This window comes from Bufo gargarizans, chromosome 1 (assembly GCF_014858855.1).
Source record: "Bufo gargarizans isolate SCDJY-AF-19 chromosome 1, ASM1485885v1, whole genome shotgun sequence".
Lineage (NCBI taxonomy): Eukaryota > Metazoa > Chordata > Amphibia > Anura > Bufonidae > Bufo > Bufo gargarizans.
Window position 1 is genome coordinate 148,370,451 of NC_058080.1, and position 21,011 is coordinate 148,391,461.

The 21,011-nt window shown below is 46.3% G+C and overlaps 1 protein-coding gene across 1 annotated transcript in view; it reads right to left on the bottom strand.

Annotated features, from left to right (window-relative positions):
- Positions 1 to 21,011, bottom strand: part of SGCZ (sarcoglycan zeta) — a 1,451,138-nt gene that overhangs the window by 1,281,973 nt on the left and 148,154 nt on the right. The window lies entirely within an intron of this gene.

The following is a 21,011-nucleotide window of genomic DNA, read 5'->3' on the forward strand; positions in this document are numbered from 1 at the left end:
GTTGAAGGGGGCAGACCCATCAGTCAGTACAAGTAGGCTTGTGCACACATACTGCTCCACCATGTCGCACGTCCCCATGATGTCCACTATCCAATTGGATATCTGCTCTATCAACTTTCGATGTTCTTTTCTGCGCCCACCATGTTTATCACGGTTACCGGCGAATAAGGGTTCCACGCCGGAGATGGAGCATGAGAGAGGGATACCACATCTAAGGGAGGTCAATGGCTGAAATGTGATTGAGCGGAAATGTGGGACAAGTTGTTACAGTTGTTACGGTTGTTGTTGCGGAAGGATCAAAAGAAAGGAGGTGGCGCACGTCAATTAAAGACAAATTTTAGAAATTTAAGTCCCTATCACCTATGCAGAGCAGTGTTTTTCATCGGCAAAAATGGGTTAATGTCACCCACCAATGGAACAGACGATGTTAAAAAATTTAGGGCCCTGTCAACTATGCAGAGCAGGTGTTTATTCACGGCAAAAATTTAAAAATGTCACCCAAGAATGCAACAGACGCTTTTGCACCCTGCTCCCTCTTTTGCTGTGCTGGTGCCTCATGGCAAGACTGTGTTCATGTCACCCACCAATTGAACAGACGATTTAACAAAGATTAGGTCCCTGTCACCTATGCAGAGCAAAGATTTGTATATGGCAAAATTGGTAAAATGTCACCTGGCAATAAAACAGACGATTTTTTGAAATTTTTGTCCCTGTCACCTATGCAGAGCAGGGGTTTATTCACGGCAAAAATTGTAAAATGTCACCCAAGAATGTAACAGACGCTTTTGCACCCTGCTCCCTCCTTTGCTGAGCTGGTGCCTCTGTGCGACCACCGCCTCTTCCTCCAAACTTGACAGGTCACTCCCATGACCTTGATTCCATGCGGGGTCTAGTATCTCATTATCCTTCACATCATCTTCCTCCCACTCTTTACCCCTGCCCTCCTTGTCGGTCTGCATACTGCAGAAAGCCACAGCAGTTGGCACCTATGTTTTGTCATCATCAGAGACGTGCTGCAGTGGTCTTCCAATGTCCTCATCATCAAACATAAGTGGTTGGGCATCAGTTCCACTTCTGGTGCAGGGCTTTGTGGATGGTACACAGAAACCCTGCTAGCAGAGTCATCAAAAAGCAGAAGCGTCTGCTCCATGACTTGGGGCTCAGACTGCTTGCCTGATTTGCAAGGGGGTGAGTTGAAAGACAGATGGACATGAGCTGAAGGTGCCAACTCTGATCTTTCAGCAGGAGACTGGGTGGGAGACAATGTGAAGGAAATGGATGCACTGTAAGCTACCCAATCTACTATCGCCTGTACTTGTTCTGGCCTCACCATTCGCAGAGCCGCATTCTGCCTTACCAAAAACCGCTGAAGGTTCTGTCGCCTACTCGCACCTGAAGGAAGGTCCTCTCCCTGCAACCGGAGCTCCACCAGCAGCACCACGACCGGGGCCACGTCCCTTATTTGACGCTCCCCAAATTCTTTGCGTTCACCCACCGAACTAACAGATGGTCTATGTCAGGCGACAATGTAACCGCCAATATTCAACAATTAAGAGAGGAAAAATTTCTAGAGGTCACACTACAGTATGCCAAGCAAATTCTATACAATTACTTCACAGTCACAACATTTTTTTATTTGTCACTCAACAATGTAACTGTAGTATTGACTGGTTGTATTTGACTGTGACAAATGCAGCAAAGGCCCCAGATCTTGGGTCTTGCACAAAATTTGTGTTTTTTAAAACCAGAATATAACAGCAGTATCTAATGCTTGTATTTGACTGTGACAAATGAAGCAAAGGCCCCAGACTGTAGGGTCTTTCCCAAAATGGGAGTTAAAAAAAAAAAATGAATATAACAGCAGTATCTAATGCTTGGATTTGACTTTGACAAATGCAGCAAAGGCCCCAGATGTAGGGTCTTGCAAAAAAAAAAAAAAAATGTTTTTTTAAACCCAGAATATCATTGCAGTATTTTAAGCTTTTATTTCACTGTAACAAATGCAGCAAAGGCACCAGATGTAGGGTATTGCAAAAAAAAAATATGTTTTTTTTAAACCAAGAATATAACTGCAGTATTTAAACTTTGTATTTGACTTTCACAAATGCAACAAAGGCCACAAATGTATTATCTTGCCCAAAATGGGTGTTTTTTTTTTAACCAGAACATAACAGCAGTGTCTAACGCTAGTATTTGACTGTGACAAATGCAGCAAAGGCCCCAAATGTAGAATAATGTTGTTGTTTTTTTAACCCAGAATACAATTGCAGTATTTTAAGCTTGTATTTCACTGTGACAAATGCAGCAAAGGCCCCAGATGTAGGGTCTTGGGCAATTTTTTTTTTTTTTTTAAACCAGAATATAAGAGCAGTATAATGCTAGTATTTGACTGTGAAAAATGCAGCAAAGGCCCCAGATGTAGGATCTTGCAAAAAATGTGTGTTTTTTTTAACCTAGAATATAATTGCAGTATTTCAAGCTTGTATTTCACAGTGACAAATGCAGCAAAGGCACCAGATGTAGGGTATTGAAAAAAATGGGTATTTTTATTTTTTAAACCAAGAATATAACTGCAGTATTTAAACTTTGCATTTGACTGTCACAAATGCAACAAAGTCCACAAATGTATTTTCTTGCCCAAAATGGGTGATTTTTTAATACCAGAATATATCAGCGGTATATCACGCTTGTATTGGACTGTCAGAAATGCAGCAAAGGCCTCAAATTTATTATATTGCCCAAAATGGGTGTTTTTTTATACCAGAATATAACAGCACTATCTAACGCTTGTATTTCACCGTGACAAATGCAGAAAAGGCCCCAGATGTAGGATATTGCAAAAAATAATGTGTTTTTTTTTTTAAATCCAGAATATAATTGCAGTATTTCAAGCTTGTATTTCACTGTGACAAATGCAGCAAAGGTACTAGATGTAGGGTATTGCCAGAAATTGGTGTTTTTTTTAAACCCAGAATATAATTGCAGTATTTTAAGCTTGTATTGCACTGTGACGAATGCAGCTAAGGCCCAGATGTAGGGTCTTGCAAAAATGGGAGTTTTTTTTTTTTTTAAACCAGAATATAACTGCAGTATTTAAAGTTTGTATTTGACTTTCACAAATTCAGCAAAGGACCCAAAATGTATTTTCTTGCAAAAAAAGGGTGTTTTTTTAAACCCTGAATATAACTGCAGTATTTAAACCTTGTATTTGACTGTCACAAATGCTAATATGCTTTGCTGATGCACTGAACTTGCATAAAATGGCCACCGACGCCCACCTAACTAACACTGGGCTCAGAGCAGGGAAAAAGAATTGTTAACAAGCACTTCTGATAACTGATTCTTTCCTATTCTCTCCCTCACAGAAGCAGCATCCTATACTAATAAGAGCAGAGTGACGTGCAGCGGCTCATGCTGCACTGGCCAATCATAGCCATGCCATTAGTAGGCATTGCTGTGATGGCTTCTAAGAGCACAAGAGTTAAACGCTTGTTGATTGTCAAAAAGCACCATTAACTCACCGAACACCGAACCCGAAACCAAACTTTTACTGAAAAGTTCGGGTTTGGGTCCGGCATTCAAAAATCCTAAAGTTTGGTACGAACCCGAACTTTACAGTTCAGGTTCGCTCGGGTTTGCACAGCCCTATAACAATAACCCACAAAAAACGGATCCTGTCTGTGGACCATATGCCTTCACTCAGTCAGCATTTGCTCTATAATCCATCAGTATTGCTAATGCCAAAAAAAAACTGGTGTGGATGTAAAACAGAGATGACACTGAATGGAATATTTGCATGTCTTCTGTGTTTTGTACCCACTCCTGCTTTTGGCTACCAAATCATAAGCCAATTCTGATGGGACCATACAAGCCTTATAGCTGCTACAATGTGCGGATCCATTGTGCGTCTCATTTTTCCTTCCTTCTGACAGATCAGAAGGTAAAATAAATCATTATGGCACCCAGGCCAAAAGGCAAAATAGTGGCCTAGTCATAAAGTGGGGATGGTTGCAACAGCATGAGAAGTCCACAGATTGGCCCTATGACATAGTGGTGAGGTGGAAGCAGCATGAGGAGGCCACAGAATGGCACAATGACAGAGTCTGAAAGTGGCGGCAGCATCAGGAGGCCACAGAGTGGCACACTAACAGAGTCTGGAGTTGGCAGCAGTAGGAGGAGGCCACTGAGTGGCATAATGACCGAGTATGGAGTTGGCGTCAGTATGAGGAAAATACAGAGTGGCACAATGACACAGTCTGGAGTTGGCGGCAGTATGAGGAGGCCACTGAGTGTCACAATGACCGTGTCTGGAGTTGGCATCAGTATGAGACACAGAGTGGCACAATGACACATTCTGGAGTTGGTGGCAGCATCAGGAGGCCACAGAGTGACACAATAACCAAGTCTAGAGGTGGTGACAGTAACAGCATCAGGCGGATACCACAGAGTGGCAAGGTGACAGAGTGTGGAGATGGCAGCAGCATGAGGAGACCACAGAGTGGCAAGGTGACATAATGTGGAGGTGGCGGCAGCAGCAGCAGGATACCACAGAGTGGCAAGGTGACATAGTGTGGAGATGGCAGTAGCATCAGCAGCATCGGCAGACCACATATTGGCTAGCGATGAGCGGCAGGGGCAATATTCGAATTTGCAATATTTTGCTAATATTTGGGCGAATATTAATCATAAATTCACGATTATTTTCTTGATTGCGAAAACCAGCGCAATACAGGTGTGGGTCACTTTTGCTACATTTTTCAAGCTGCTAGAAGTTTCCTGAGACTGGCGAAAATGGTTTGCATGGCAGAACATTACAATCGCTTTATATGCAGATAGAGTGCTCCAATATATTCGCGAATGAGCAAATCAGCAATTATGTCACGGCGGACAAGCACTCAGACACACAGGAAAACCAACAACCAGGCTCTGAGCGAGAAGCAGGGGAAGGGTCACCTCCTAGTCGAGAACCCTGGAGATCTCGAACTCCAAATTTCCATCGACCAGAACAGGAGGAGGAGGCAATGGCGATGGTTCTATCGGTTTCACTTATTTTTTCAGTAAAGACCTGTGGAACACGTCATGAATCCTCCAAGTTTGCGGAAGATCCAGCCGAAACGCTACTGGGTTGATCACTGCAGATATTTTGTACGGACCGATAAATCTTGAACCAGTTTCCAAGATGGCACTCTCAACTTAATATTTTTAGTGGACAACCATACCAGATCACCCACACACACGTCCGGACCAGCCACACGTCTCTTGTCAGCCATTTGCTTATACCTCTCACCCATCTTCTCCAAATTCCCTTGGATCTTCCGCCAGATGGAAGACAAGGCAGAAGAAAATCTCTCCTCCTCTGGCATCCCAGAGGAACCAGTCCCAGAAAAGGTACCAAACTGAGGATGAAAGCCATATGCGCCGAAAAACGGCGACTTACCCATGGACTCCTGCCTATGGTTATTCAAAGCAAATTCTGTTAGAGACAAGAATGAGGACCAGTCCTCCTGATTCTCAGCCACAAAGCACCTCAATTAGGTCTCCAGGTTTTGATTAGTACGCTCTGTCTGTCCATTCGACTGCGGATGAAAAGCCGAAGAGAATGAAAGTTGAATGCCAAGCCGAGAGCAGAACGCCCTCCAAAACCTGGAGACAAACTGCATGCCCCTATCGGAGACCACATCCGAAGGAATACCATGCAATTTCACAATATTATCCACAAAAATCTGTGCAAGGGTCTTGGCGTTAGGCAGACTAGATAAAGATATAAAGTGAGCCATTTTACTGAAATGGTCAACTACCACCAAAATTACTGTTCTCCAGGAGGAACTTGGTAGATCCGTAATAAAGTCCATAGACAAGTGCGTCCAGGGACGAGACGGAATAGACAATGGAAGAAGTGAACCAGCCGGTCAAGTATGAGCAACCTTTGACCGAGCACAAGTTTCACAAGCTGCCACGTAATCCTCAATGCTCTTACTTAACCCGGGCCACCAGACTCTCCGGGACACAAGATCAAAGGTTGACTTACCACCAGGATGCCCAAGGACAGTATTGTGATGTTCCTTAAATACCTTGTATCGCAGGCCCTCAGGAACAAACAACCTCCCTGGGGGACAAGAACCAGGAGCCCCCTCCTGGGCTCCCAACACCTCCATCCGCCAAAATCGGAGCAGGATCCTCTGAATCACTTCCCCCAGGAAAGCTGCGACCAAGGCATCTGCCTTGACGTTCTTAACCCCAGGCCGAAAGGTAACCACAAAATTGAACCTGGTAAAAAACAGTGACCATCTGGCCTGTCTAGGGTTCAGATGCTTGGCAGACTGCAAGTAAGCCAAATTCTTATTGTCTGTATATACCGTAACGGGGTGAGACGCCCCCTTTAACCAGTGACGTCATTCCTCAAAGGCCAACTTGATAGCCAGCAACTCTCTATCTCCAACATCATAATTCCTCTCGGCGACAAAGAGCTTATTGGAGAAAAAAGCACACGGGACCGATTTGCCAGGAGATGAACCCTGCGACAGTACCGCTCCAACCCCCTATTCAGATGCACCAACCTCCACGATGAATGGCTGAGACACATCAGGCTGCACCAGAATGGGAGCAGAAGCAAAACGCTCCTTAACAAGCCGAAAAGGCCTGCAATGCCTCATCTGACCAGAAAGAGATGTCAGCGCCCTTCTTAGTCATATCCGTGAGAGGTCTTACAATGGTGGAATAGTTTGAAATAAATTTCCTATCATAATTAGTAAACCCCAAGAACCGCATCAAAGCTTTCTGATTCTCTGGTCGGTCCCATTCCAGAACCGCCCGGACCTTTTCGGGGTCTATACGAAAACCAGAGTCAGAAAGCAGATATCCCAAGAACGGAAGCTCCTGCACCAAAAATAAACATTTCTCCAATTTAGCATATAATTTATTCTCCCGAAGGATCGTCAAAACCTGTCTCACATGATCCTGATGGGTCTTCAGTAGAGTTGAGCGAACACCTGGATGTTCGGGTTCGAGAAGTTCGGCCGAACATCCCGGAAATGTTCGGGTTCGGGATCCGAACCCGATCCGAACTTCGTCCCGAACCCGAACCCCATTGAAGTCAATGGGGACCCGAACTTTTCGGCACTAAAAAGGCTGTAAAACAGCCCAGGAAAGAGCTAGAGGGCTGCAAAAGGCAGCAACATGTAGGTAAATCCCCTGCAAACAAATGTGGATAGGGAAATGAATTAAAATAAAAATTAAATAAATAAAAATTAACCAAAATCAATTGGAGAGAGGTTCCATAGCAGAGAATCTGGCTTCCCGTCACCCACCACTGGAACAGTCCATTCTCAGATATTTAGGCCCCGGCACCCAGGCAGAGGAGAGAGGTCCCGTAACAGAGAATCTGTCTTCATGTCAGCAGAGAATTAGTCTGCATGTCATAGCAGAGAATGAGGCTTCACGTCAGCCACCACTGCAACAGTCCATTGGCATATATTTAGGCCCAGCACACACACAGGCAGAGGAGAGAGGTCCCGTAACAGAGAATCTGGCTTCATGTCAGCAGAGAATCAGTCTGCATGTCATAGCAGAGAATCAGGCTTCACGTCAGCCACCACTGCAACAGTCCATTGTCATAAATTTAGGCCCAGCACCCAGGCAGAGGAGAGAGGTCCCGTAACAGAGAATCTGGCTTCATGTCAGCAGAGAATCAGTCTTCATATCATAGCAGAGAATCAGGCTTCACGTCACCCACCACTGTAAGAGTCAATTTTCATAAATTTAGGCCCAGAACCCAGGCAGAGGAGAAAGGTCCCGTAACAGACAATCTGGCTTCATGTCAGCAGAGAATCAGTCTTCATATCATAGCAGAGAATCAGGCTTCACGTCACCCACCACTGTAAGAGTCAATTTTCATAAATTTAGGCCCAGAACCCAGGCAGAGGAGAAAGGTCCCGTAACAGACAATCTGGCTTCATGTCAGCAGAGAATCAGTCTTCATATCATAGCAGAGAATCAGGCTTCACGTCACCCACCACTGTAAGAGTCAATTTTCATAAATTTAGGCCCAGAACCCAGGCAGAGGAGAAAGGTCCCGTAACAGACAATCTGGCTTCATGTCAGCAGAGAATCAGTCTTCATATCATAGCAGAGAATCAGGCTTCACGTCACCCACCACTGTAAGAGTCAATTTTCATAAATTTAGGCCCAGAACCCAGGCAGAGGAGAAAGGTCCCGTAACAGACAATCTGGCTTCATGTCAGCAGAGAATCAGTCTTCATATCATAGCAGAGAATCAGGCTTCACGTCACCCACCACTGTAAGAGTCAATTTTCATAAATTTAGGCCCAGAACCCAGGCAGAGGAGAAAGGTCCCGTAACAGACAATCTGGCTTCATGTCAGCAGAGAATCAGTCTTCATATCATAGCAGAGAATCAGGCTTCACGTCACCCACCACTGTAAGAGTCAATTTTCATAAATTTAGGCCCAGAACCCAGGCAGAGGAGAAAGGTCCCGTAACAGACAATCTGGCTTCATGTCAGCAGAGAATCAGTCTTCATATCATAGCAGAGAATCAGGCTTCACGTCACCCACCACTGTAAGAGTCAATTTTCATAAATTTAGGCCCAGAACCCAGGCAGAGGAGAAAGGTCCCGTAACAGACAATCTGGCTTCATGTCAGCAGAGAATCAGTCTGCATGTCATAGCAGAGAATGAGGCTTCACGTCAGCCACCACTGCAACAGTCCATTGTCATAAATTTAGGCCCAGCACCCAGGCAGAGGAGAGAGGTCCCGTAAAAGAGGATCTGGCTTCATGTCAGCAGAGAATCAGTCTGCATGTCATAGCAGAGAATCAGGCTTCACGTCAGCCACCACTGCAACAGTCCATTGTCATAAATTTAGGCCCAGCACCCAGGCAGAGGAGAGAGGTCCCGTAACAGAGGATCTGGCTTCATGTCAGCAGAGAATCAGTCTGCATGTCATAGCAGAGAATCAGGCTTCACGTCAGCCACCACTGCAACAGTCCATTGTCATAAATTTAGGCCCAGCACCCAGGCAGAGGAGAGAGGTCCCGTAACAGAGGATCTGGCTTCATGTCAGCAGAGAATCAGTCTGCATGTCATAGCAGAGAATCAGGCTTCACGTCAGCCACCACTGCAACAGTCCATTGTCATAAATTTAGGCCCAGCACCCAGGCAGAGGAGAGAGGTCCCGTAACAGACAATCTGGCTTCATGTCAGCAGAGAATTAGTCTGCATGTCATAGCAGAGAATGAGGCTTCACGTCACCCACCACTGCAACAGTCCATTGGCATATATTCAGGCCCAGCACCCAGGCAGAGGAGAGAGGTCCCGTAACAGAGGATCTGGCTTCATGTCAGCAGAGAATCAGTCTGCATGTCATAGCAGAGAATGAGGCTTCACGTCAGCCACCACTGCAACAGTCCATTGTCATAAATTTAGGCCCAGCACCCAGGCAGAGGAGAGAGGTCCCGTAAAAGAGGATCTGGCTTCATGTCAGCAGAGAATCAGTCTGCATGTCATAGCAGAGAATCAGGCTTCACGTCAGCCACCACTGCAACAGTCCATTGTCATAAATTTAGGCCCAGCACCCAGGCAGAGGAGAGAGGTCCCGTAACAGAGGATCTGGCTTCATGTCAGCAGAGAATCAGTCTGCATGTCATAGCAGAGAATCAGGCTTCACGTCAGCCACCACTGCAACAGTCCATTGTCATAAATTTAGGCCCAGCACCCAGGCAGAGGAGAGAGGTCCCGTAACAGACAATCTGGCTTCATGTCAGCAGAGAATTAGTCTGCATGTCATAGCAGAGAATCAGGCTTCATGTCAGCCACCACTGCAACAGTCCATTGGCATATATTTAGGCCTAGCACACAGGCAGAGGAGAGGTTCATTCAACTTTGGGTAGCATCGCAATATAATGGTAAAATGAAAATAAAAATAGGATTGAATGAGGAAGTGCCCTGGAGTCCAATAATATATGGTTATGGGGAGGTAGTTAATGTCTAATCTGGACAAGGGACGGACAGGTCCTGTGGGATCCATGCCTGGTTCATTTTTATGAACGTCAGCTTGTCCACATTGGCTGTAGACAGGCGGCTGCGTTTGTCTGTAATGACGCCCCCTGCCGTGCTGAATACACGTTCAGACAAAACGCTGGCTGCCGGGCAGGCCAGCACCTCCAAGGCATAAAAGGCTAGCTCTGGCCACGTGGACAATTTAGAGACCCAGAAGTTGAATGGGGCCGAACCATCAGTCAGTACGTGGAGGGGTGTGCACACGTACTGTTCCACCATGTTAGTGAAATGTTGCCTCCTGCTAACACGTTGCGTATCAGGTGGTGGTGCAGTTAGCTGTGGCGTGTTGACAAAAGTTTTCCACATCTCTGCCATGCTAACCCTGCCCTCAGAGGAGCTGGCCGTGACACAGCTGCCTTGGCGACCTCTTGCTCCTCCTCTGCCTTGGCCTTGGGCTTCCACTTGTTCCCCTGTGACATTTGGGAATGCTCTCAGTAGCGCGTCTACCAACGTGCGCTTGTACTCGCGCATCTTCCTATCACGCTCCAGTGCAGGAAGTAAGGTGGGCACATTGTCTTTGTAGCGTGGATCCAGCAGGGTGGCAACCCAGTAGTCCGCACAGGTTAAAATGTGGGCAACTCTGCTGTCGTTGCGCAGGCACTGCAGCATGTAGTCGCTCATGTGTGCCAGGCTGCCCAGGGGTAAGGACAAGCTGTCCTCTGTGGGAGGCGTATCGTCATCGTCCTGCCTTTCCCCCCAGCCACGCACCAGTGATGGACCCGAGCTGCGTTGGGTGCCACCCCGCTGTGACCATGCTTCATCCTCATCCTCCTCCACCTCCTCCTCATCCTCGTCCTCCTCGTCCTCCAGTAGTGGGCCCTGGCTGGCCACATTTGTACCTGGCCTCTGCTGTTGCAAAAAACCTCCCTCTGAGTCACTTCGAAGAGACTGGCCTGAAAGTGCTAAAAATGACCCCTCTTCCTCATCCTCCTCCTCCTCCTCCTGGGCCACCTCCTGTTCCATCATCGCCCTAAGTGTTTTCTCAAGGAGACATAGAAGTGGTATTGTAACGCTGATAACGGTGTCATCGCCACTGGCCATGTTGGTGGAGTACTCGAAACAGCGCAACAGGGCACACAGGTCTCGCATGGAGGCCCAGTCATTGGTGGTGAAGTGGTGCTGTTCTGTAGTGCGACTGACCCGTGCGTGCTGCAGCTGAAACTCCACTATGGCCTGCTGCTGCTCGCACAGTCTGTCCAGCATGTGCAAGGTGGAGTTCCACCTGGTGGGCACGTCGCATATGAGGCGGTGAGCGGGAAGGCCGAAGTTACGCTGTAGCGCAGACAGGCGAGCAGCGGCAGGATGTGAACGCCGGAAGCGCGAACAGACGGCCCGCACTTTATGCAGCAGCTCTGACATGTCGGGGTAGTTGTGAATGAACTTCTGCACCACCAAATTCAGCACATGCGCCAAGCAAGGGATGTGCGTCAAATTGGCTAGTCCCAGAGCTGCAACGAGATTTCGCCCATTATCACACACCACCAGGCCGGGCTTGAGGCTCACCGGCAGCAACCACTCGTCGGTCTGTTGTTCAATACCCCGCCACAACTCCTGTGCGGTGTGGGGCCTGTCCCCCAAACATATGAGTTTCAGAATGGCCTGCTGACGTTTACCCCGGGCTGTGCTGAAGTTGGTGGTGAAGGTGTGTGGCTGACTGGATGAGCAGGTGGAAGAAGAGGAGGAGGAAGCCGAGAAGGAGGAGGTGGCAACAGGAGGCAAAGAATGTTGCCCTGCGATCCTTGGCGGCGGCAGGACGTGCGCCAAACAGCTCTCCGCCTGGGGCCCAGCTGCCACTACATTTACCCAGTGTGCAGTTAGGGAGATATAGCGTCCCTGGCCGTGCTTACTGGTCCACGTATCTGTGGTTAGGTGGACCTTGCTACAGATGGCGTTGCGCAGTGCACACTTGATTTTATCGGATACTTGGTTGTGCAGGGAAGGCACGGCTCTCTTGGAGAAGTAGTGCCGGCTGGGAACAACATACTGTGGGACAGCAAGCGACATGAGCTGTTTGAAGCTGTCTGTGTCCACCAGCCTAAATGACAGCATTTCATAGGCCAGTAGTTTAGAAATGCTGGCATTCAGGGCCAGGGATCGAGGGTGGCTAGGTGGGAATTTACGCTTTCTATCAAATGTTTGTGAGATGGAGAGCTGAACGCTGGCGTGTGACATGGTTGAGACGCTTGGTGACGGAGGTGGTGGTGGTGGTGTTGGTGGTACATCCCCTGTTTGCTGGGCGGCAGGTGCCAACGTTCCTCCAGAGGCGGAGGAAGAGGCCGAGGCGGCAGCAGCAGAATAGGCCGAGGCGGCAGCAGCAGAAGAGGTAGCAGGGGGAGCCTGAGTGACTTCCTTGGTTTTAAGGTGTTTACTCCACTGCAGTTCATGCTTTGCATGCAGGTGCCTGGTCATGCAGGTTGTGCTCAGGTTCAGAACGTTAATGCCTCGCTTCAGGCTCTGATGGCACAGCGTGCAAACCACTCGGGTCTTGTCGTCAGCACATTGTTTGAAGAAGTGCCATGCCAGGGAACTCCTTGAAGCTGCCTTTGGGGTGCTCGGTCCCAGATGGCGGCGGTCAGTAGCAGGCGGAGTCTCTTGGCGGCGGGTGTTCTGCTTTTGCCCACTGCTCCCTCTTTTGCTACGCTGTTGGCTCGGTCTCACCACTGCCTCTTCCTCCGAACTGTGAAAGTCAGTGGCACGACCTTCATTCCATGTGGGGTCTAGGACCTCATCGTCCCCTGCATCGTCTTCCACCCAGTCTTGATCCCTGACCTCCTGTTCAGTCTGCACACTGCAGAAAGACGCAGCAGTTGGCACCTGTGTTTCGTCATCATCAGAGACATGCTGAGGTGGTATTCCCATGTCCTCATCATCAGGAAACATAAGTGGTTGTGCGTCAGTGCATTCTATGTCTTTCACCGCTGGGGAAGGGCTAGGTGGATGCCCTTGGGAAACCCTGCCAGCGGAGTCTTCAAACAGCATAAGAGACTGCTGCATAACTTGAGGCTGAGACAGTTTCCCTGGTATGCATGGGGGTGATGTGACAGACTGATGGGGTTGGTTTTCAGGCGCCATCTGTGCGCTTTCTGCAGAAGACTGGGTGGGAGATAATGTGAACGTGCTGGATCCACTGTCGGCCACCCAATTGACTAATGCCTGTACCTGCTCAGGCCTTACCATCCTTAGAACGGCATTGGGCCCCACCATATATCGCTGTAAATTCTGGCGGCTACTGGGACCTGAGGTAGTTGGTACACTAGGACGTGTGGATGTGGCAGAACGGCCACGTCCTCTCCCAGCACCAGAGGGTCCACTAACACCACCACGACCATGTCCACGTCCGCGTCCCTTACTAGATGTTTTTCTCATTGTTATGGTTCACCACAACAACAAATATATTATTTGGCCCAATGTATTGTATTCAAATTCAGCGGGATATAAATTTGAGGCCTAGTATTTAGGCGCTGGGTGACCGGTATGGATTTAGTGACAGAATTAGACTTGGAAATGCACAGAAGCGTGTGTGTGAAGTTATTCTGAATGACCCAATGTGCACCTTGAATATTATATACCCTTTTTGGGATAGATTTCAAATAGCTCTGATATAGCAGGAACCACTAAATTATGAAATTGCTAAATTGGGAATTGTACTTCAACCCAGAACAAAAAATGTGCTTTGACGGGCACTAAATAACTTTCCCAGCTACAACAGGACAGCGGTAACGAGAGATTTAGAGGGATTTAAATTTGAGGCCTAGTATTTAGGCGCTGGGTCACCGGTATGGATTTAGTGACAGAATTAGACTTGGAAATGCACAGAAGCGTGTGTGTGAAGTTATTCTGAATGACCCTATGTGCACCTTCAATATTATATACCCTTTTAGGGATAGATTTCAAATAGCTCTGATATAGCAGGAACCACTAAATTATGAAATTGCTAAATTGGGAATTGTACTTCAACCCAGAACAAAAAATGTGCTTTGACGGGCACTAAATAACTTTCCCAGCTACAACAGGACAGCGGTAACGAGAGATTTAGAGGGATTTAAATTTGAGGCCTAGTATTTAGGCGCTGGGTCACCGGTATGGATTTAGTGACAGAATTAGACTTGGAAATGCACAGAAGCGTGTGTGTGAAGTTATTCTGAATGACCCTATGTGCACCTTCAATATTATATACCCTTTTAGGGATAGATTTCAAATAGCTCTGATATAGCAGAAACCACTAAATTATGAAATTGCTAAATTGGGAATTGTACTTCAACCCAGAACAAAAAATGTGCTTTGACGGACACTAAATATCTTGCCCAGCAACAACAGTACAGCGGTGGGTAACGAGAGATTTAGAGGGATTTAAATTTGAGGCCTAGTATTTAGGCGCTGGGTCACCGGTATGGATTTAGTGACAGAATTAGACTTGGAAATGCACAGAAGCGTGTGTGTGAAGTTATTCTGAATGACCCTATGTGCACCTTCAATATTATATACCCTTTTAGGGATAGATTTCAAATAGCTCTGATATAGCAGAAACCACTAAATTATGAAATTGCTAAATTGGGAATTGTACTTCAACCCAGAACAAAAAATGTGCTTTGACGGGCACTAAATAACTTTCCCAGCTACAACAGGACAGCGGTAACGAGAGATTTAGAGGGATTTAAATTTGAGGCCTAGTATTTAGGCGCTGGGTCACCGGTATGGATTTAGTGACAGAATTAGACTTGGAAATGCACAGAAGCGTGTGTGTGAAGTTATTCTGAATGACCCTATGTGCACCTTCAATATTATATACCCTTTTAGGGATAGATTTCAAATAGCTCTGATATAGCAGAAACCACTAAATTATGAAATTGCTAAATTGGGAATTGTACTTCAACCCAGAACAAAAAATGTGCTTTGACGGACACTAAATATCTTGCCCAGCAACAACAGTACAGCGGTGGGTAACGAGAGATTTAGAGGGATTTAAATTTGAGGCCTAGTATTTAGGCGCTGGGTCACCGGTATGGATTTAGTGACAGAATTAGACTTGGAAATGCACAGAAGCGTGTGTGTGAAGTTATTCTGAATGACCCAATGTGCACCTTGAATATTATATACCCTTTTTGGGATAGATTTCAAATAGCTCTGATATAGCAGGAACCACTAAATTATGAAATTGCTAAATTGGGAATTGTACTTCAACCCAGAACAAAAAATGTGCTTTGACGGACACTAAATATCTTGCCCAGCAACAACAGTACAGCGGTGGGTAACGAGAGATTTAGAGGGATTTAAATTTGAGGCCTAGTATTTAGGCGCTGGGTCACCGGTATGGATTTAGTGACAGAATTAGACTTGGAAATGCACAGAAGCGTGTGTGTGAAGTTATTCTGAATGACCCTATGTGCACCTTCAATATTATATACCCTTTTAGGGATAGATTTCAAATAGCTCTGATATAGCAGAAACCACTAAATTATGAAATTGCTAAATTGGGAATTGTACTTCAACCCAGAACAAAAAATGTGCTTTGACGGACACTAAATATCTTGCCCAGCAACAACAGTACAGCGGTGGGTAACGAGAGATTTAGAGGGATTTAAATTTGAGGCCTAGTATTTAGGCGCTGGGTCACCGGTATGGATTTAGTGACAGAATTAGACTTGGAAATGCACAGAAGCGTGTGTGTGAAGTTATTCTGAATGACCCAATGTGCACCTTGAATATTATATACCCTTTTTGGGATAGATTTCAAATAGCTCTGATATAGCAGGAACCACTAAATTATGAAATTGCTAAATTGGGAATTGTACTTCAACCCAGAACAAAAAATGTGCTTTGACGGACACTAAATATCTTGCCCAGCAACAACAGTACAGCGGTGGGTAACGAGAGATTTAGAGGGATTTAAATTTGAGGCCTAGTATTTAGGCGCTGGGTCACCGGTATGGATTTAGTGACAGAATTAGACTTGGAAATGCACAGAAGCGTGTGTGTGAAGTTATTCTGAATGACCCTATGTGCACCTTCAATATTATATACCCTTTTAGGGATAGATTTCAAATAGCTCTGATATAGCAGAAACCACTAAATTATGAAATTGCTAAATTGGGAATTGTACTTCAACCCAGAACAAAAAATGTGCTTTGACGGACACTAAATATCTTGCCCAGCAACAACAGTACAGCGGTGGGTAACGAGAGATTTAGAGGGATTTAAATTTGAGGCCTAGTATTTAGGCGCTGGGTCACCGGTATGGATTTAGTGACAGAATTAGACTTGGAAATGCACAGAAGCGTGTGTGTGAAGTTATTCTGAATGACCCTATGTGCACCTTCAATATTATATACCCTTTTAGGGATAGATTTCAAATAGCTCTGATATAGCAGAAACCACTAAATTATGAAATTGCTAAATTGGGAATTGTACTTCAACCCAGAACAAAAAATGTGCTTTGACGGACACTAAATATCTTGCCCAGCAACAACAGTACAGCGGTGGGTAACGAGAGATTTAGAGGGATTTAAATTTGAGGCCTAGTATTTAGGCGCTGGGTCACCGGTATGGATTTAGTGACAGAATTAGACTTGGAAATGCACAGAAGCGTGTGTGTGAAGTTATTCTGAATGACCCAATGTGCACCTTCAATATTATATACCCTTTTAGGGATAGATTTCAAATAGCTCTGATATAGCAGAAACCACTAAATTATGAAATTGCTAAATTGGGAATTGTACTTCAACCCAGAACAAAAAATGTGCTTTGACGGACACTAAATATCTTGCCCAGCAACAACAGTACAGCGGTAACGAGAGATTTAGAGGGATTTAAATTTGAGGCCTAGTATTTAGGCGCTGGGTGACAGGTATGGGTTTAGTGACAGAATTAGACTTGGAAATACACAGTAGCGGGTGTGTGTGAAGTTATTCTGAATGACCCAATGTGCACCTTCAATATTATATACCCTTTTAGGGATAGATTCCAAATAGCTCTGATATAGCAGGAACCACTAAATTATGAAATTGCTAAATTGGGAATTGTACTTCAACCCAGAACAAAAAATGTGCTTTGACGGACACTAAATATCTTGCCCAGCAACAACAGTACAGCGGTAACGAGAGATTTAGAGGGATTTAAATTTGAGGCCTAGTATTTAGGCGCTGGGTGACAGGTATGGGTTTAGTGACAGAATTAGACTTGGAAATACACAGTAGCGGGTGTGTGTGAAGTTATTCTGAATGACCCAATGTGCACCTTCAATATTATATACCCTTTTTGGGATAGATTTCAAATAGCTCTGATATAGCAGGAACCACTAAATTATGAAATTGCTAAATTGGGAATTGTATTTCAACCCAGAACAAGAAATGTGCTTGAACGGACACTAAATAACTCGCCCAGCTACAGCACTAGGGACAGATTTAGCTGGATATAAATTTGAGGCCTAGTATTTAGGCGCTGGGTGACCGGTATGGATTTAGTGACAGAATTAGACTGGGATATGGCCAAAAATAAACAGACTATTGCTGGTTAAATGCACTTGGTGTGACAGCTTCACCCTGATGTAGGCTTTAGCCAAAAAACAACCACACCATTGAGGGTTAAATGCACTTGGTGACAGGCGCAGCTTGCCCCTGATTTTGTATATGGCCAAAAAATGAACAGACTATTGCTGGTTAAATGCACTTGGTGTGACAGCTTCACCCTGATGTAGGCTTTAGCCAAAAAACAACCACACCATTGAGGGTTAAATGCACTTGGTGACAGGCGCAGCTTGCCCCTGATTTTGTATATGGCCAAAAAATGAACAGACTATTGCTGGTTAAATGCACTTGGTGTCACAGCTTCACCCTGATGTAGGCTTTAGCCAAAAAACAACCACACCATTGAGGGTTAAATGCACTTGGTGACAGGCGCAGCTTGCCCCTGATTTTGTATATGGCCAAAAAATGAACAGACTATTGCTGGTTAAATGCACTTGGTGTGACAGCTTCACCCTGATGTAGGCTTTAGCCAAAAAACAACCACACCATTGAGGGTTAAATGCACTTGGTCGCAGCTTGTGCTGGCGCACCACAAGACACAAAATGGCCGCCGATCACCCCAGAAAAATGAGACTGACAAACGGTCTGTGCAGCCTAAAAACAGTGAGCAATTGAGGATCAGCAGCTCAATGATCCACAGCTGCAGATCGATCAGTTAATCAAGTCCTTTGGAGGAGTTAATCTGCCTAATCTCGCCCTACTGTCGCAGCCGCAACCTCTCCCTACGCTAATCAGAGCAGAGTGACGGGCGGCGCTATGTGACTCCAGCTTAAATAGAGGCTGGGTCACATGGTGCTCTGGCCAATCACAGCCATGCCAATAGTAGGCATGGCTGTGATGGCCTCTTGGGGCAAGTAGTATGACGCTTGTTGATTGGCTGCTTTGCAGCCTTTCAAAAAGCGCCAAGAAAGCGTCACAAAAGCGCCAAGAAAGCGACGAACACCGAACCCGAACTCGGACTTTTACGAAAATGTCCGGGTTCGGGTCCGTGTCACGGACACCCCAAAATTCGGTACGAACCCGAACTATACAGTTCGAGTTCGCTCATCCCTAGTCTTCAGATCAGGAGAATAAATTAAAATGTCCAAAATCCAAATAAACCACCACAAACCTCCCCACCAGGTGATGAAAAATGTCATAGCATAACCAGATTCTCAAAATGACTCTCGTGCGTATTGAAGGCCGTTTTTCCACTCATCCCCCTCCTTGAACCTAATCAGGTTGTAGGCCCCCCTCAAATCCAACTTGGAGAACACCTTGGCTCCCACAATCTGATCAAAAAGGTCAGAAATCAAAGGTATATATATATATATATTTATATATAATATGGATCCCGGACCGTGATACGGTTCAATTTCTGTAAATCCAAACACGGTCTCAGCGATCCATCCTTTTTCTTTACAAAGAACAAGCCTACTGCCACCGGAGACTTAGATGGCCTAATATGACCTTTTGCCAAACTCTCAGCGATATACTTTCGCATGACCTCTCTTTCGGGTTGAGAAAGGTTGTAAAGCCGAGATTTTGGCAATTTAGCCCCAGGGATGAGATTAACTGGACAATCATAGTCTCGATGAGGGGGTAATTCCTGAGCCCCACCCTCCAAAAAGACATCCGCAAAATCTGAGAGATACTGAGTTAAAATTGTAGTGGACACCCCAGAAATTGATGTGCCAAGACAATTATCTGAACAAAACTCACTCCAACCAATGATTTGTCTCGCTTGCCAATCTATAATTGGGTTATGTTTAATCAACCATGGCAACCCCAAAACTATAGGAGCTGGCAAATCCTTCATGACAAAACAAGAAATAATTTCAACATGTGCATCACCCACCCTTAAGTGAATACCATGAACAATGTGAGTAAGACTCCTTATATATATTGCCTGTGCTCCAATGTCCTCCTCCTCTTCCAGTTCAGCCCCCACAGGGCTTATGTGGCCGTGAGATCGAGGCATCACGTCTCCTGTCCCCTGACCAGCCATATTTACCAGCATCTGTTCCAGGACATGAAGCAGTGGAATGACGTTGTTCATTCCGTAGTCCTATTGACTGACAAATAACGTGGCCTCCTCAAAGGGCCAGAGCAAACGGCAGCTGCCAACGGCTGACATCGAAGTTGCACAGTGGAGTACTACTATCCGCTTGCATCATCAAGAAATTATTCATGGCCTTTCTCTGTTTGTATAGTCGGTCCAACATATGGAGGGTGGAATTTCAACGGGTAGAAACGTTGCATATCAGCCTATGTTGGGGGATGCCGTTCTGCCACTGCAGCTCAAGGAGTGTGTGTTTTGCAGTGCAAGAGTGGCTGAAGTGCATGCAAAGTTTCCTGGCCATTTTTAGGATGTCTTGAAGATGGGTGGAAGACTTCAGGAACCCCTTGACAACCAGATTGAACATGTGTGCCATGCAGGGCACATGGCTCAGCCTTCCTTCACGCAGCACCAACACCATGTTATTCCCGTTGTTGGTCAGCATGGTTCCGATTTTCAGTTGATGTGAAGAAAGCCAGTATTCGATTTCTTGATGCAGTTCCTCCCCTGTGTGTGACTCCGTTCGCCAAGGCAAACCTGGTTCAAAACAGCGTGACACCGTCGAGCCCTGCACATGTGGTATGCTGGAGGGGCACTGTGAATTGTCCCTGCAGTGGAGGCTGAGGACACGGTGGAGGATGAGGAGACAGGGGCTGACAATGTTGCAGGAGCAACGGCGTGACAACGTGGAGGCGGAAGCGGCATGACCTGGTCAAGTTGCTGGTGTGGCTGTGCAGGAACCACATTCATCCAGTGGGCCATAAAGGACATGTACTCTCGATGAGCGTAGTTACAGCTCCACACGTCGGCGCTGCCATGCACTTTGGCAGACACGACAGGCTCAAGGATTGGCCCACCTTCTTTTCAACATATTTGTGCAGGACTGGTACTGTCTTTTTTGCAAGAAATGACTGCTTGGGACTCTCCACCTCGGCTCGGCACAAGCCATCAGTTGTCTGAAAGGTGCAGAGTCCACCACTTGGAAAGGGAGGGACTGCAGCACCAGAAACTTGGACAAGAGCACGTTCAGCTTCTCCGCCGTTGGATGCGTGCAAGCATACTGCTGTCCATTGACAATCGCTTTGGTGATCGATTGCTGACAGAATGACTGATGAGGAGTAGGAGCAGGAGCATCTGGACCAGTTGAAGATGGGAATGACAGACAGCTCGACTTGACTGGCTGAAACTGGGTGCGTGCCACTGGGTGATGTAGCGGTAGCTGCGGCAGGTTGGACCACCACATCGGAGGCACGGTTATCCCAGGCTATCCCATCGGAGACACTGTTATCCCACTGATGTTCTCCTCAACAGTCTCTGGGTCAGGAGCCTGACTGCTCGCAACACAAGCTCCTGCGCCACGCTACTTATCACTACT